The following is a 15952-nucleotide window of genomic DNA, read 5'->3' as shown; positions in this document are numbered from 1 at the left end:
TTGAATCGGCAAATAAATGTGGAAAACTGCTGGCTTGGCAAATGAAAAAAAGACAAAAACTTAATATTATTACAAACTTGGAAGTGGAAGGAAAGAATATACAGAATCCAGCGGAGATCAGAAAGTGCTTCCAGAGGTACTTCAAACAACTATATACACAGGAGACGCAGAAAGAAATGGATATTGACCGTTTTTTGAAAATAAATGGACTACAAGAAATCTCTCAAGAAAATAAGTTAATGTTGAATTACAAAATAATGGACCAGGAGGTAGAAGGGGCCATTCAGAACATGCAATTAGGTAAATCCCCAGGACCGGATGGTTTGACTTCAAGATATTATAGATCCTTGAAAGAATGGTTAGTACAACCTTTAAAGGAAGTCTGTAATGAAATATTGGAAGGGAAAAGGGCACCAGAATCGTGGAAGGAAGCTTATATTACACTTATACCGAAAATAGAGTCTGAGAAGACACAGCTTAAGAATCACCGCTCCATATCTTTGCTTAATGTGGATTATAAAATTTTTGCAGATATTTTGGCTAAAAGATTAAAAAAGGTGTTAGTAGAAGAAATTCATAAAGATCAAGCGGGCTTTCTCCCGGGCAGACACTTGTCTGACAATACGAGGAACATAATTAATATCTTAGAGAAATTACAAGTGAATATTAATACTAAAGCAGTTCTGATATTTGTGGACGCGGAGAAAGCCTTTGACAATATTTCTTGGAGTTTCATGAAGGAAAACTTACAAGGGATGGGGGTTGGTCAAGGGTTTGGAAATGGTATAGGTGCAATTTACTCAGAACAAAAGGCTAAATTAATTGTGAATAATGTAGTGACGGAAGAATTTAAGATAGAGAAAGGAACACGACAAGGTTGCTCAATCTCTCCATTGCTTTTTATATCGGTCCTGGAGGTCCTTTTAAACATGATTAGAAGGTACCAATTGGTTAGAGGTATACAAGTCGGAGCTAAACAGTACAAACTGAACCATTGCCATTCTCAGAGAACAAGGGAGAAGTTTGTGATAAGCTCCAGCACCTCTTTTTCTAGAAAAATAGCAATGAGTAAGGTGATCTCTCATGTAAGCTGGTTAAGGGCTTTTTGCAGTGTGTGTACAAGGAAATGTATGACAGAGGCACTGCTGACTGGTGGCAGCAGCAGCGATGGCAATGGAAGAGTTAAAGAGAGAAACTCCAATATTACCATTTCTAAGCATAAATGCCAGTGTTAGTGGTGCTACCAAGCGCAGTAATTAACAAATGCTTTTCTCTATAGAAACCAGACAGCGATCCAGCCGGAATAATGAGGCCAGCTACTTGACCTGCCCTCTGTAGAGTTTAATTAGTTCCAAACCCAAGGTTCTCAGTATCAGAATGGCAATGCAAAGCTCCCCAAATCTGCATCTCCTCGCCCCCGTACATCAATATTCGCAGCGCACTTGCTGATTGATGCCATCTCACTGTTTACATGTTAGGGGTATAATTAAAACAAAATCATAGACCAGGAAGAAATCTTTTCAAAGAACGGGGAGGATGCAATAATAAGGAGACTGTCAATTCTTGTTCCAAGGGAGTTAAGGGCACAGAATCTCATGAATGGAATTATCAGCCAGATCATTGGATTATGGGACTGGGGAGGCCCTGAATCTCAGGGGCAGAACATCTCCTTTGCATGCAGAAGGTCCCAGGTTCAATCCCTGACATCTCCAGGTATGGCTGGGACGGACACACACACACACACACACACACACACACACACACAAACACACAGTTCAGTTCAGTTTGATTTATTACGGCCATTGGCCCATATCAAAAACAATACATCAAAATTTATCCATAAACAATACAATTTAAACAGTTAAAATCCAAGTTAAAACACCCATACAAACACACACAAACACACACCCCGCCTGTAAGCTCAAAGATCCACTGCCAGTGAACGCAGGGCAAGGGCGGGCCAGCCCCATCTAACATGGCCAATGGTCAGGCATAATGGGAACTGTCATCCAAAACATCTGGACCATATTGGCTGCTGCATCTGTCACTCCACAACTGCCACAACTATGGCTTGAGCCAACAGGGATTATAATACAAACAGGGGGGAAAAACTTCTGCCTCACCTCAGAATCACCATGCCCAGTGCAGTTTTCATTCATCCCTGGTGTTGCATTTATCAAGCACAGAAAAATCAAGTGATGTGCAAACCTCTCCCAGGACTTCACTAATGCTCTCTCTCTCTCTCTCTCTCTCTCTCTCTCTCTCTCTCTCTCACACACACACACACACACACACACACACACCCCGGGGGTGGGGGGATTCTGGTGACAGGTTTTCCTCTGTGTGGCCATCAAATTAACCCACAAATGATTCTTCCCTTTGCCCCTTCGCAAAACATTGCAAAAGGTAAGGCTGAGATTTAATACCTGTCACTCACTGATCCCATTCACAATTATCATAACATCAAACATTTCTCCGATGAAAATAGGGGCATCCTATTTTAAGAAATGACTTCTTCATGCAACACATAGTGAAACTATGGAATTCCCTCCCTCGGGAGGCAGTGATGACCAACAACCTAGATGTCTTTAAATGAGGATTAGGCCAAGTCATGGAGGAGAAGCCTATTGATGGCTACTAACCATCATGGCTGGGACGCAGGTGGCGCTGTGGGTTAAAGCCTCAGCGCCTAGGGCTTGCCGATCGAAAGGTTGGCGGTTCGAATCCCTGCGGCGGGGTGCGCTCCCGCTGCTCGGTCCCAGCGCCTGCCAACCTAGCAGTTCGAAAGCACCTCCGGGTGCAAGTAGATAAATAGGGACCGCTTACCAGCGGGAAGGTAAACGGTGTTTTCGTGTGCGGCTCTGGCTCTGGCCAGAGCAGCTTCGTCACGCTGGCCACGTGACCCGGAAGTGTCTCCGGACAGCGCTGGCCCCTGGCCTCTTAAGTGAGATGGGCGCACAACCCCAGAGTCTGTCAAGACTGGCCCGTACGGGCAGGGGTACCTTTACCTTTACCTTTAACCATCATGGCTATGCTATGCCTTCACAGGCGGAGGCCATAAAGCTTCTGCATTCCAGTTGGGACAGAGAGAGAGAGGGAGGGAGAGCTTGTGCTTGAATCCTGCTTGCTGGTTTCCATTTGGGACATCTGGTTGGCCACTTTTCAAGGATGCAGAATGTAAAAGGTCTACTGGAGCGGATTCAGGTCTCCAGAGGGAAAATAGAACAACCTAAAGCAGGGCTTCAGACCTGGGGGCCAAATGTGCCCCACCCTCCAGTCTCTCCATTGAACTTTGGAACTTTCTTCAGGCCATGCCCTCTACCTAAGCCACACCTCTCTCTGACCTTTCTTTGCACCATCCTTTGGCCTGGAGATGGTCTCTCTCTCTCTCTCTCTCTCTGTGTGTGTGTGTGTAGAAAGAAACCTCTGGTTTTGCACAGCTGGATTGCAGCATCACACACAAAGATGAAAGTTGCATTTCCCTTTTTTTTGCCTTTGGATCCTGCAGCCACAGGCATGCATCTCACACCACACCCCCTTCGATAAGGGAATGCAGTTCCTGGGCTGAAGCAAGTCCCACTCGCCTGGCCTGAAGTGACCTCCTCCTGCATTCGTACACATTCACAATCCATTAGGATATTTTCCTGCACAAGCCTCATTGCACCAAATGCAACCTGCTCAGGTCTTTCATTCATTTCAGCAGGACTTGCACAGTAGAACGTCCTTGTGGATCACCCACTGGTGAGCTTACCTTGCCCTCTGCTGGGAGACAGCGGGCACCCAGGCCCTGCCTCCTTCACTGGCCAGGTCTCAGAGGCGGGAGGCATCAGCTCCTGTCTCTATATTGAGCACGCAGGACAGAGTTTTGCCCTTAAGTTCCTGGGACATGCCAGCCCAGTCGAGCCAGATCCAGCGGCGTCGTGCCAGCACTGACCTCTGGCTCAGGTTGATTCAAACTTCACTGGCTTGCAGTCAGTTTATTGGGCTCAGTTTTGCCAGGGAGAGAGTGACTTCTGCAGCAGCAGAAAGTTTAGATGGCCTGAATGGTGACATTGTTTGTCCGCACAACTAGGTCTTGCTGGAATTTAACAAAATGACTTAGAGTTTTCATCTGGCTTTGTGAACTTCAACAGCAAGAAGAAGTGTTTAGTGGTACTGATGTATAGCAGGACATGACCACCCCCAAAATGAGAGATCCCTGCCCCTAAAAGCTTGCAATCAAAGTCTAGGCAAAGACATGCTAGATGTGATAACTGGGTCTTCTCCAGTCACAATGGCTGCATGTGGAGCACATATTTAAAGCATATGGCTTTCCCCAAACAATTCTGGGAACTGTACACTGAGCTACAATTCCCAGCACCCTTAACAAAATAGAGTTCCCAGGTAAGCCCCGTCCCACAAGATGTGGCACACACACACCATTTGAATGGCAATGCCCATCAACTTTGGGGGCCCTGGCCTCCTCAAATATTTTATGGGGGGCAAAGGGACCTCCACCCCTAGAAGTTGGCTCCTGTGCCACCTCCCCCCCCCCCCCCCTTCTCAGCTGAGCTCTGGGCCTCACCTGGAAGACCTACCGTTAGCTGGGAATCTTTGGGGAAGGGAATGGGGGGTGGGCTCAGCTCCCTTGACGACTGCTGATGCTGCTGCCTGCGTGAGTGTTGGGAGGACCGCTCCCTCTCCTGCCAACTCCATCCGGCTTAGGGGGCGGGGCCTGCACTCGCACCCACAGCATAAGAGGCCTGAGAGAGGCCTCCGGGACACGACTGCTGATGCTGCTGCCTGCGTGAGTGTTGGGAGGACCGCTCCCTCTCCTGCCAACTCCATCCGGCTTAGGGGGCGGGGCCTGCACTCACTGCCACAGCATAAGAGGCCCGAGCAGCTACCGGCAGCAATGGACAAAATGGTTTTAAATGTTTTAATCGCTTTTAATTTGCAGCACTTTAAATGGTGGTTGTTGTTTTTTATAATATTATATTATCTCATTATTTTATTTTTGCTTGGGGTGGGATAAGCACTGAGTCAGCACTATTGTTCCTTGTTTTGCTTTGTTTTGTTTTGTTCTGTTTTGTTTTATTATTATTATTATTCTGTTAAATTATTATATAGTTTGTATTTTGCCTTTTAAGGGGGAGGGTCATGGCTGCCTGGGAGTGGGCCTCAGCCAATAGATTGGGTGGGGCAGGTTCCACAGGGGGAGATGTATTGGGACACCCGATCTCAGTGATCACGGGCAGGAGGAGGAGTTATGCTAAGACCAGACCATGTCATTACCGAGGAGGCAGGTTTAGTCGTTGTTTGAGGACTATCCCTGCCTCCAGGTCTGGTCCTGACCGGAAGGATACAGTAATCAGCAAGGGAAACCCACATGACCTGAAAGTGTTGCTGTGCAATGCCAGGTCAATGATGAATAAAACCACTGCCATCCACGACCTGATTGTGGATGGAGGATTTGACCTGGCATGTGTGACAGAGACCTGGTTGGATGAGGCAGATGGGCCTGTCCTTGCCGCTGCTTGCCCACCAGGTTTCTCTTACGCACAGCAACCCAGGTCATGTGGGCGGGGAGGGGGGGTTGCAGTGATTTTTAGGAAGTCATTAGTCTGCACCAGGCGTCCTATTGGGAAGACCCAGTTTTCTGAGTGCATGTTCTGGAAGTTGGGCAATAGGGGCAGTACAGGATTCCTACTGGTGTACCGACCTCCCCGCTGCACCAAGGATTCCCTGCCCGAGCTGCTTCAGGTCGTGGCGGATATGCTCCTGGAGACACCTAGCTTGGTTGTCCTGGGGGATTTTAACATCCATGCCGACACGACCTTACAAGGGGCAGCTCGGGACTTCGTGGAAAGCATGGCCTCCATGGGGCTGTCCCTGAATAAGTCTGGCCCAACTCATAGCCACGGACATGCCTTAGACTTGGTGTTTACCTCTATGGATGTTGGTGATCTGACATTAACTAAAAGCGAAACAAAAGAAGTGCCATGGTCAGATCACTTCCTGGTGCAACTGGACTTCTCCGCAACCCTTCCCCTCCGCAGGGAGGTGGGACCGATTCGGATGGTCCGTCCCCGCCACTTAATGGATCCAATTGGCTTCCAGAGAGTGGTAGGGGATGCTTTATCCCAAGTTGATGGCCTTTCAGCTGATTCCCTGGTGGCACGCTGGAATGCGGAGTTAACCAGGGCTATTGACTGTCTGGCTCCGAAGCGCCCTCTCCGATTGCATGGAGCCCGGACAGCCCCGTGGTTCTCCCCGGAGCTGAGGGTGATGAAACAATCGTTGAGACGGCTAGAGTGCCGGTGGCGGAAAACTCATTCTGAATCAGACCGGACACGGGTTAGAGCTCAACGTCGAGCCTACCAAGTGGCAATGGCGACGGCGAAGAGGGCCTTCTTCGCCGCCTCCATTGCATCTGCAGAAAACAGCAGCAGGAGACTTTTTCAGGTGGTTCGCAGTTTATCGGAACCACCTGTACCACCGGGGCCTGGTAGGGACCCCAAGATCTCCTGCAATGCTTTTGCAAAGTTTTTTGCAGATAAAATCGCTCAGATTCAGAAGGAAGTAGACTCCACAGTGGGAGCAGGGCCAGGGCGGGAGAGTGCTAGAGTTCTGTCTGGTCCTGTTATATGGGATCAATTCCAATCTGTTACCTCCGAGGATGTGGACAGGCTGCTTGGACGAGTGAAACCGACCACCTGTCTTCTTGATCCTTGCCCATCCTGGCTGATAAAAGCGAGCCGGGAAGGGCTGGGCGATGGGCTTTGCGGGGTGGTGAATGCTTCCCTCTGTGAGGGAGCCTTCCCAGACCCGCTAAAAGAGGCGGTCATTAAACCGCTTCTTAAAAAAACATCTTTAGACCCGGCCAATTTGGCCAACTATCGCCCAGTCTCAAATCTGCCATTCCTGGGCAAGGTGATTGAGCGGGTGGTTGCTGAACAACTCCAAGCACGCCTGGAGGAAACGGACCATTTGGATCCCTTCCAATCGGGATTCAGGCCTCACCATGGGACTGAAACTGCCTTGGTCGCGCTGGTTGATGATCTCCGGCGGGCTAGGGACAAAGGTGAGAGCTGTTTCCTAGTTCTGCTGGATCTCTCAGCGGCCTTTGACACCATCGACCATAACATCCTTCTGGACCGTCTAGAGGGGCTGGGAGCTGGGGGCACTGTTATACAGTGGTTCCGCTCCTTCCTCCTGGGCCGTGTTCAGAAAGTGGTGGTGGGGGATGAGTGTTCAGACCCTTGGGCCCTCACTTGTGGGGTACCTCAGGGTTCCGTCCTCTCCCCCATGCTTTTTAACATCTATATGAAGCCGCTGGGAGAGATCATCAGGGGGTTTGGACTGGGTGTTCATCAGTATGCAGATGACACCCAGCTCTACCTCTCCTTTAAATCAGAACCAGTGAAGGCGGTGAAGGTCCTGTGTGAGTGCCTGGAGGCGGTTGGAGGTTGGATGGCGGCTAACAGATTGAGGTTGAATCCTGACAAGACAGAAGTACTGTTTTTGGGGGACAGGAGGCGGGCAGGTGTGGAGGATTCCCTGGTCCTGAATGGGGTAACTGTGCCCCTGAAGGACCAGGTGCGCAGCCTGGGAGTCATTTTGGACTCACAGCTGTCCATGGAGGCGCAGGTTAACTCTGTGTCCAGGGCAGCTGTCTACCAGCTCCACCTGGTACGCAGGCTAAGACCCTACCTTCCCGCGGACTGTCTCGCCAGAGTGGTGCATGCTCTGGTTATCTCACGCTTGGACTACTGCAACGCGCTCTACGTGGGGCTACCTTTGAAGGTGACCCGGAAACTGCAATTAATCCAGAATGCGGCAGCTAGACTGGTGACTGGGAGTGGCCGCCGGGACCACATAACACCGGTTCTGAGAGATCTGCACTGGCTCCCAGTACGTTTCCGAGCACGATTCAAAGTGTTGGTGCTGACCTTTAAAGCCCTAAACGGCCTCGGTCCTGTATACCTGAAGGAGCATCTCCACCCCCATCGTTCAGCCCGGACACTGAGATCCAGCGCCGAGGGCCTTCTGGCGGTTCCCTCATTGCGAGAAGTGAGGCTACAGGGAACCAGGCAGAGGGCCTTCTCGGTAGTGGCGCCCGACCTGTGGAACGCCCTCCCACCAGATGTCAAAGAGATAAAGAATTACCTGACATTCAGAAGACATCTTAAGGCAGCCCTGTTCAGGGAAGTTTTTAATATGTAATGCTGTATTGTTTTTAACACTGATTGGGAGCCGCCCAGAGTGGCTGGGGAAACTCAGCCAGATGGGCGGGGTATAAATAATAAATTATTATTATTATTATTATTGATCTTGGACCCCTCCCCCCTCTAAAAATTGGAACTCCCCCTTTTATACACAACAGGTTTAAAGAAACAGGACTGCTGCCACCTCATCTAAGTTTGGCCTCTTGTGGGGAAGGAAAGAGGGATGGAAGGAAAATATGAAGGAGCGAAACAAAAGTCTCCTGGGATAAATATGAGTGAAGACTGTGTACAGGGGTTTAGACTTCAGTTCAACAGCCTTCCTTCCCCAACCTGGGGCCCTCCAGATGTTTCAGACTGCACTTCCCATCAGCCCCAGCCAGCAAGGCAGCTGATAGTAGCTGTAGCCCCAAACACTGGAAGGCACCTGGTTGGGCTAAACCCAAGGCATCCTGGGAAAGGTGAGTTCTCAGGAGAGCTTGGGAGGAAGGAATGTAAGGAAAGCCCTTTCTGGAACCCCAACGTGGTGCCAGCTGCCATCATGGGAGCTCAGTCACGGGCCTCCTGATGAGTCCCTGGCTGAAGGGGGTTTGAATCCAGGTCTTTCCAACTCACATTCTGTAGTCCTGTGAGATCACAATGGCTCCCACTGCCTCTGACACCCATCTGCTCACTTCAAACACACACACTCTATGTTCCCAACACTTTTTCCAATCCATTTCATCCATGGGATGAGTTGGGTTGCTGGAGCGAGATGCATTTCTGTTTTCAAATGGAAGTCACTTGGAGACCTTCTTAGGTAGCAAGCAACGAACAAGTTGAATTATTATTATTATTATTAAGCAGTTCTTTCCCAAATCATCTCTTATGCTAGCAGAAAAGCAGAGCCCTGCTGGATCCTGCCAACATTCACCAGGGCTCGGAGTCTGGTTCCAACTCTGCCCCATAGGCAGGGCACAAAGGTGACGCTTCTCGCCACTGAATGTCCTAAGCACTTTGTATTCCAAGCATATACGGCACCTGGAGATCCCCCTTAGCTATCCTCCAAGACTTATCTGATCCAGCCTTCTGCAACCCGGTGCTCTCGAAATGTTGTTGGGCTACAACTCTCCTTATTCCTGACTACCACTGGCCATTGTCACACCTTGTGCTGACAAGTCCCTGCTGTTCTTTACAGCTTACAGTCTCCTTTTCTTAAAATGCAACATTGCTGAGGCTGAAATGCGTGCCTCGGGGGTGCATTTCCAACTACACAGCGGTTTAGTTCCAAACCCATCTTTCTTCATTGGACCCTCCTTGTTAATTTGCCCTCCTTGCCACACACACACACACACACACACACAGGGCCAGCATCCAAAACAACTTCGTGATACTTTTGCATCATTTGGGCCCTGCTAGTTTCCACAATGGAGCAGAACTCCCCACACCCACCCACCCACCCGAAACTTAGCTTGCTTTTGCAGGTTCCCCAGATGTCCTCAGGCAAGCAGGGAGCTGTGTGGGTAGGATTGTCCTCTCCTGGGTTTCTCTCTCTTCCTAAACGGCTGCCACTTGCCTGCTCTGAGAACTTCCCAGCCCCTCCTCAGCCAAAGGAAGAGAGAGAGAGAGAGAGAGAAATCAATCAAGAGCGAGAGAAAGGAAGGCAACTTACTTGCAAATGGTGGTGCTTCGTGTGGCTCTCCGGGGTCAGCCGGTGGTACCAAGGCTGGGAGGAAGGGGGCAGCCGCTCCTACAGTTGCCCAGTCCATGCCATCATCACCACTTGCTTGCACGCTGGCGAGCTCTCGGCCATGCTGAGGAGCCTCCTCGTCTCACCTCCTGCTTGCTACAACAAAAGATGCAGAGGAGCCACGCAGCTCCTGTCTCCCCTCCTTCTCAGCCACCTCTGCCTTCTGTTACCTGCCCCTCCCCACCCCTCCCCAGCTGCCACTTTGACTTGTTAAATTTCCCTCTCCATGCCTCCTGCTGCTGCTTCCTCCCTCTCTCTTTCTCTCTGTGTATAGTACAAATGACTTATCTGGGTAATATAGCTATTTAAAGGGGTGGAGAGGAGGGGAGGGGAGACGAGGAGGGAGGTTGATCCATGTGATCAGAGCATCATCTGTACTGAATGAGCAGGAAGGGAAAAGGAGGAGGGAGAGAGGAGAGGTTTGTGTGCCAAGACTGTGCCTTTCAGAGGCTGCACGGAGAGGAGGAGGAGGACGGCCGATGTGGGGCGCGGAGAGATTGCGGGGTAGGCGAGAGATTAAACCTCAGTCGCCTTGAGAAAACACAGATGCCCGTCCTCTCCCTGTCAAGGCTGCCTGGCTGACAGTTCTGTATCTCTCGTTCCAAGCGCACAGCAAGAGAGCGTGAGAGGAGATATCTGCCTCTCTGAACTGGGCTTCCTATTTCTTTCCTCGGCAGATGCATCTCCAGAAAGGAGCGGCAGCGGGCAGAGGAAATGCTGGAGACAGGGACATGGTGGGTGTTTACACATGCAAACAAACAGACAGACAAGCCACCCACCAAAGGGAAAGAAGGGTTCAAGGGTGGAACTCAGAAGGGAAGAGGTGGCGGAGGTGATGTTGTCTGTGCTGTGACCAAGCAAATCCAAGGAGGCGACGTTGCTGTACAGTATTTACTAGTTGCCCAATTAGCTGCTCAGCATCCTCTGGGCGGCCTGCACAGCGTCTAGTAATACTGACAAAACTACACCGTGCAAAATGCAATTCCGAAAAGCAGCCTCCCAGCCATCCGTGTAAAAAACAAGAAAACATCCCAACATCATATCACAGCTTCAACACTTCAGAGGTAAAGCAATTGCAAAAGGGTTATATTTTAAAGGCCTGTGAGAATATATTTTTTAAAATGTTTTCTCCTGGTGCTGAAACATTACAGAAGGTGCCAGGCAAACCTCTTGGGGGAGGGCCTTCCACAAATGAGGGGCCACCACTAAGAAGGTCCTCTGTCTAGTGGTCATCTGCCATATCTTTTTTGGGGGGGCACAGGTGGGTGCGTAGGTGAAGCGGCTGTCTGTCAGATAGTGTGGCTCCCAAGCCATAAAGAGCTTTAGAAGTCAAAGCAACGGTTACTAATTGGGCTCAGAAATGGATGGCATGAAACTGGCATCATGTACTCATAAGGCCCAGGCCCAGTCAGTACGCTTGCTGTGGTATTCTGCACCAGTTACAGTTTCTGAAGTGTTTTGGAGGGTGCAATGCATTACAATCATATCAGCGGGAAGAGAGAGGTTTGTTAGGTTTTTGGGGGTTGTGCTTGGATACGCTCCAAGCATCATAGCGCACTGGCTCTCAAGTGACGTATCAAAGCAGTTCTATAGGGCTTGGAGGTACATCTGAAGCTGATGGGGATGCATGACTATTTGTTCATGTGGTGCCCTCAATGTGGGCCTTTATCATGTACAAGAGGAGAGGTAATGCACTGTCGGGTTATGAGGCAAGTGGAGGAGAGTAAGAGGAATGAGGGTGGCGGGGGAAGAGGAGAGCAGGAAGAGCAGGATGTGGGTGGAAGAGGAGGAGGGTGTGTGGGTGGAGAGCCAACAACCACAATGAAATCCTGAGAGGCTGCATTATATTGCTACAAGTGGGACATGCAACAAAACCTTGGAATGTGGAGTGCTCCTCTTCAGGGGTCCAGACATAGCCTCTTCAGGATACTCCATTCCATTCCCCTTTCTACCTGGCTTCCTCCTATCTCACAACAGCTAGTTAGCATTCCTTATAGAATTGTAGAGTTGGAAGGGGACCCAAAGGTCATCTAGTTCAACCCCCGGCAATGCAGGAATCTTTTGCCCAAAACTGAGCTATCCCAGCTATAAAAAACACACATTGTCCTTCGAGCCGGAATTGAACCAGCTACCTACGGATGGCAATTTCAAACATTCTACAGTCCTCCGCTCTACCAGCTGAGCTATTCACTGGGCTGTTTTTGCTGTCCATCAGGTCACCCTATCTACCTACTTACCTACCTAAGTACCTATCTTCTCTTGTCTCTCTCTTCTGTGTGTGTGTGCATGCCAGTTGAACTTCCCAAACAATGGCACACACTCCTAAACATAAGAAATATGGAGAATGATCAAAGAAGACAATCTAGGCTAATTTTATGGCTCTTTTTTTTTTTTTTAAAGAAAATGTTTCCTCTGTTCTGTACAGGATCAGGCATCTGATTCCCGCCCCCGCCCTCCCACCTTCGAGGCATACCTAATGAGCCATGTTGTCACTCTTGATGTCCATGTTTATCTGCTCCATTAAAAAGCAAATGACAAATTACCTCCTCCAGGAGTCAAACTTAAATATATGAACGTGAGCACTTTCTTCAGTTTTTCGCCTTAAGCAGCTCCGTGCATCATTAGGGATGATTTGAACAGGGTCTCTAAGCCAAGGATGTCTCTCAAAATTGGCAGGAGGCTCTGACATGCATTGCCTGAACCTCTGCAGGCTTCCTCGGAAGCAAGGGTCACCCTGCTGGGCAGGGTTTACTTCCAGATAAACGTACAGAGGGTTGCAACCGGAATGTCGGACTCTTCTTTCCCATCCACGTTCTCACCTTGCGTGCCTTTCAAAATGTCCCATGGTTGGAGAAAAGGATGGCATCTTTTTCCATTATTCAATCCTGTTCACCTCGTCTAGTCTGTTGGCTTTAGCCAGCTGGCCTCAGATGCTTGGCTCCTACTCTCTATTCTCAGCTTTTGCTTGTGTTGCCAACCTCAAATTCTGCCAAACCTTTCCTGGCAGCCGAAGCAGAGATGTTTTCCTTTGCTATAGGTACTGTTTGTGTGTACAAATGTGAGACAATATGGAAAAGTATGGATCCAGGTGCTCTGAGCACCTCTTGTTGTAAATAAAAACCTAGCAGATATCAGTAGTGTGGGAAGAAGCCCAAGCTTTAGGCCAGGGAAGGGGGACTTGTGGGTCTCTGGGTGCTGTTGGACTCCATCTCCCATCAGACCCAGGCAGCATGGGCAATGGGCAGGGGGTGATGGGAGTTGGAGTCCAGCAACATCCAGAGGGCCACAGATTCTCCAACCCTGCTCTAGAATCTCCTCTGTAGAGCTTGTTAGAAACCAAAGACCTACATCAAGAGATGAGGATCTGGGCAGGGCTCTCCACATGCCAGTGGACTCCAACTCCCATCAGTCTCTGCATGGCCAGTGGTCACAGCTGCTGTCCAGCAATAGCCAAGGGCCACATTCTCCCTGTCCCTGCCAGTTAGCATGTGGAACTTTAGAGAAGAAGCTGGTGGGAGGTGACATAATAGAAGTTTATGAAATGATGCCTGGCCTGGAGAAAGTGGATAGAGAAAAGTCTCTCCCCCCCCCCTTTCTTTCATAACACTAGAACTCACAGATATCCCATGAAGCTGAATGTTGGAAGATTCAGGACAGATGGAAGAAAGTCCTTCTTCACGCAGAGCATAGTTAGACTGTGGAACTCACTGCCACAGGAGGCAGTGATGTTCCCCACCCTAGATGGCTTTAGAAAAGCACAGGATAAATTCATGGAGAAGAAGGGTGATAACTTCTAGCCATGGTGGCTCTGCTCTGCTTCCATAGTCAGGGGCAGTAATGCTTCTGAATATCAGCTGCTGAAAAACCACAGGTGGGGCTGGTGGCCTCAGGCTCTGCTTGTGGGTTTTCCAGTGGGGCATCTGGGTGGCCACTGTGAGAACAGGATGCTAGTCTGGCTAGGCCATTGGCCTGATCCAGCAGGCTCTTCTTCAGTTCTCCTGCTCCATGTGTGCAGCAGACTGATGGAGGCATCCAGTGTCATGTCCCAATGATTAATAGCACTTTCCAGTCCCTCTCACAGCTTAAGGACAGCGAATTTAAGTTTGCAAAACTGCCACCAGAGATTGGTTAACTCTTCTCTCTGATGTCATGCAGTTCCAAACAAAGGAGAGTCGCATGAAAAATGAAACCTTGTGTGCTGCTGTTCAAATGATAACTCTTTTAATCTGGCTTGCCTCCCACAGCTAAGCAATTAGGTGATAAATCAGAACAGTCAATGATATCACCACAATAGCCATTTCCCAATAATCAAGCAATTGCTGCATTTGGCACTTTGACTTTCTCATCCCTATTCTTCAATGGCATCTCCTTGCACTGAATCCATCTCTCCTATCTATGCCGTTCTTGGGTCCTGGGCAACTTACTTCGTTCACTGTAGGGTGCCTCAGGAGTTTTGATTGGCAGGAATTGCAATGTTGGGCTTATATTTAGGCTTAAAAGAACAGAGCTTGAAGGGATCCTGAGGATCATCTAGTCCAATATGGAGCTGTCCCATATGGGGATCAAACCAGGGATGTGGGTGGTGCTGTGGTATAAACCACCGAGCCTTTTGGGCTTGCCGATCGTAAGGTCGGCAGTTTGAATCTGCGCAGCGGGGTAAGCTCCCATTGCTCTGTCCCATCTCCTGCCAACCTAGCAGTTTGAAAGCATACCACCCCAAGTAAATAAATAGGTACCGCTGTTGCAGGAAAGTAAACAGCGTTTCCGTGCACTCTGGTTTCCATCATGGTGTTCCATTGTGCCAGAAGCGGTTTAGTCATGCTGGCCACATAACCTGTCTGTGGACAAATGCTGACTCCCTCAGCCTGAAAGCAGAGATGAGCGCTGCACCCCATAGTCAAATGTGACTGGACTTAACCGTTCAGGCATCCTTTGCCTTTACTGAACCTGCAACCATCATGTTATCAGCACCATGCTCTAGCCAACTGAGCTATCCAGTTTGACTGGGTGATGGGCATCATTGGCGCTAAATATCAGCTCATTTACCCTTAAATCAATCAATGCCAACCTCTTTAACCAATTCATAGCTCCCAGGAATGTATGGAAAGGATGTGCTCAACTACTGAAGCAAAACCCTTTCCTGTAAGCCATGTTCATGGTCCTACTCTAAGGCTATAGATCAGGGTTGAGGAGCCCTTTTCCAGCCCAAGGGACACACTCAATTCCAAGGGTCCTATGACAGTGGTTGGCAGTCCAAGAAGCAATTTTCCCCCCTTTGCGCAGCAGGCTGTGCACACACTCAAGGCCGCAGTCCAGCCTGGCAAAAATATTTGGGTTTGAAGCTGGGCCTGTGAAGGTGGAGGCATGGGGAGAGCTTGGAGGGCCAGGTAGAGATGTTTGGAGGATCACTGTTGGCCCCCAGACCAGAGGTTTCCCTACCCCTGTTGTAGGGTATTGCCAGATACTATTCTAGATAAACATGGCAATAGCAGTGTCCTCTTTATCTTAGAAATATTGCCCAGAAAAAGCATTTCTGATTCTCATGCATGCTCTCCCCCTCTGCCAACCATATTGTTTGCTCTCGAATCTCACAGCAACAACAGCACATAAGAATTCAACTGGTGCCATTTGGAAATTAAGACATCATCTGAAATTTAGATTTATCTCTTCTACAAGCCTCTCAAGAAATAAGTAATATCTAAGTGGCTGAATTTCCCCCTCCCTTGATGTAATATAGAACCTTTTATTCTTGGTACTCCTTGTGCCTCTGATGGTTTCAGCTGTAGGCTTCTGTTTCTTTATAACTTACAAGTGCTGTGTGCCTCACTCTCCAGTTACCTGCCTGTATCTAACCACAAATATCCAGATAACCAGCTGTATCATTTTTTCTTGTGAATATAACATCCCATGCCAGCCTTGGTTTGGTTTTTATGCATTTGTCTCACAAAGTTCTATTTTGTCATTTAGGTTGCATGGATAAAATTCAATAAAAATACTTTTTTTAAAAGGAAAAAAAGAA

The 15952-nt window shown here is 49.0% G+C and overlaps 1 protein-coding gene across 1 annotated transcript in view; it reads right to left on the bottom strand.

Moving 5' to 3' along the window:
* The window catches only part of KCNJ5 (potassium inwardly rectifying channel subfamily J member 5), a 42650-nt gene extending 32367 nt beyond the window's left edge, over nt 1-10283 (bottom strand). Inside the window, exon 1 of the mRNA XM_079954567.1 lies at nt 9856-10283. The gene's annotated coding sequence lies outside the window, so the exon portion shown is untranslated. The remainder of the gene's footprint in view (nt 1-9855) is intronic.
* Between the last annotated feature and the right edge of the window lie 5669 nt (nt 10284-15952).

The sequence above is a fragment of the Podarcis cretensis genome (genome assembly GCF_951804945.1).
Source record: "Podarcis cretensis genome assembly, chromosome: 15".
Taxonomy (NCBI): Eukaryota; Metazoa; Chordata; class Lepidosauria; order Squamata; family Lacertidae; genus Podarcis; species Podarcis cretensis.
This window is presented reverse-complemented; position numbering and strand designations above follow the sequence as displayed.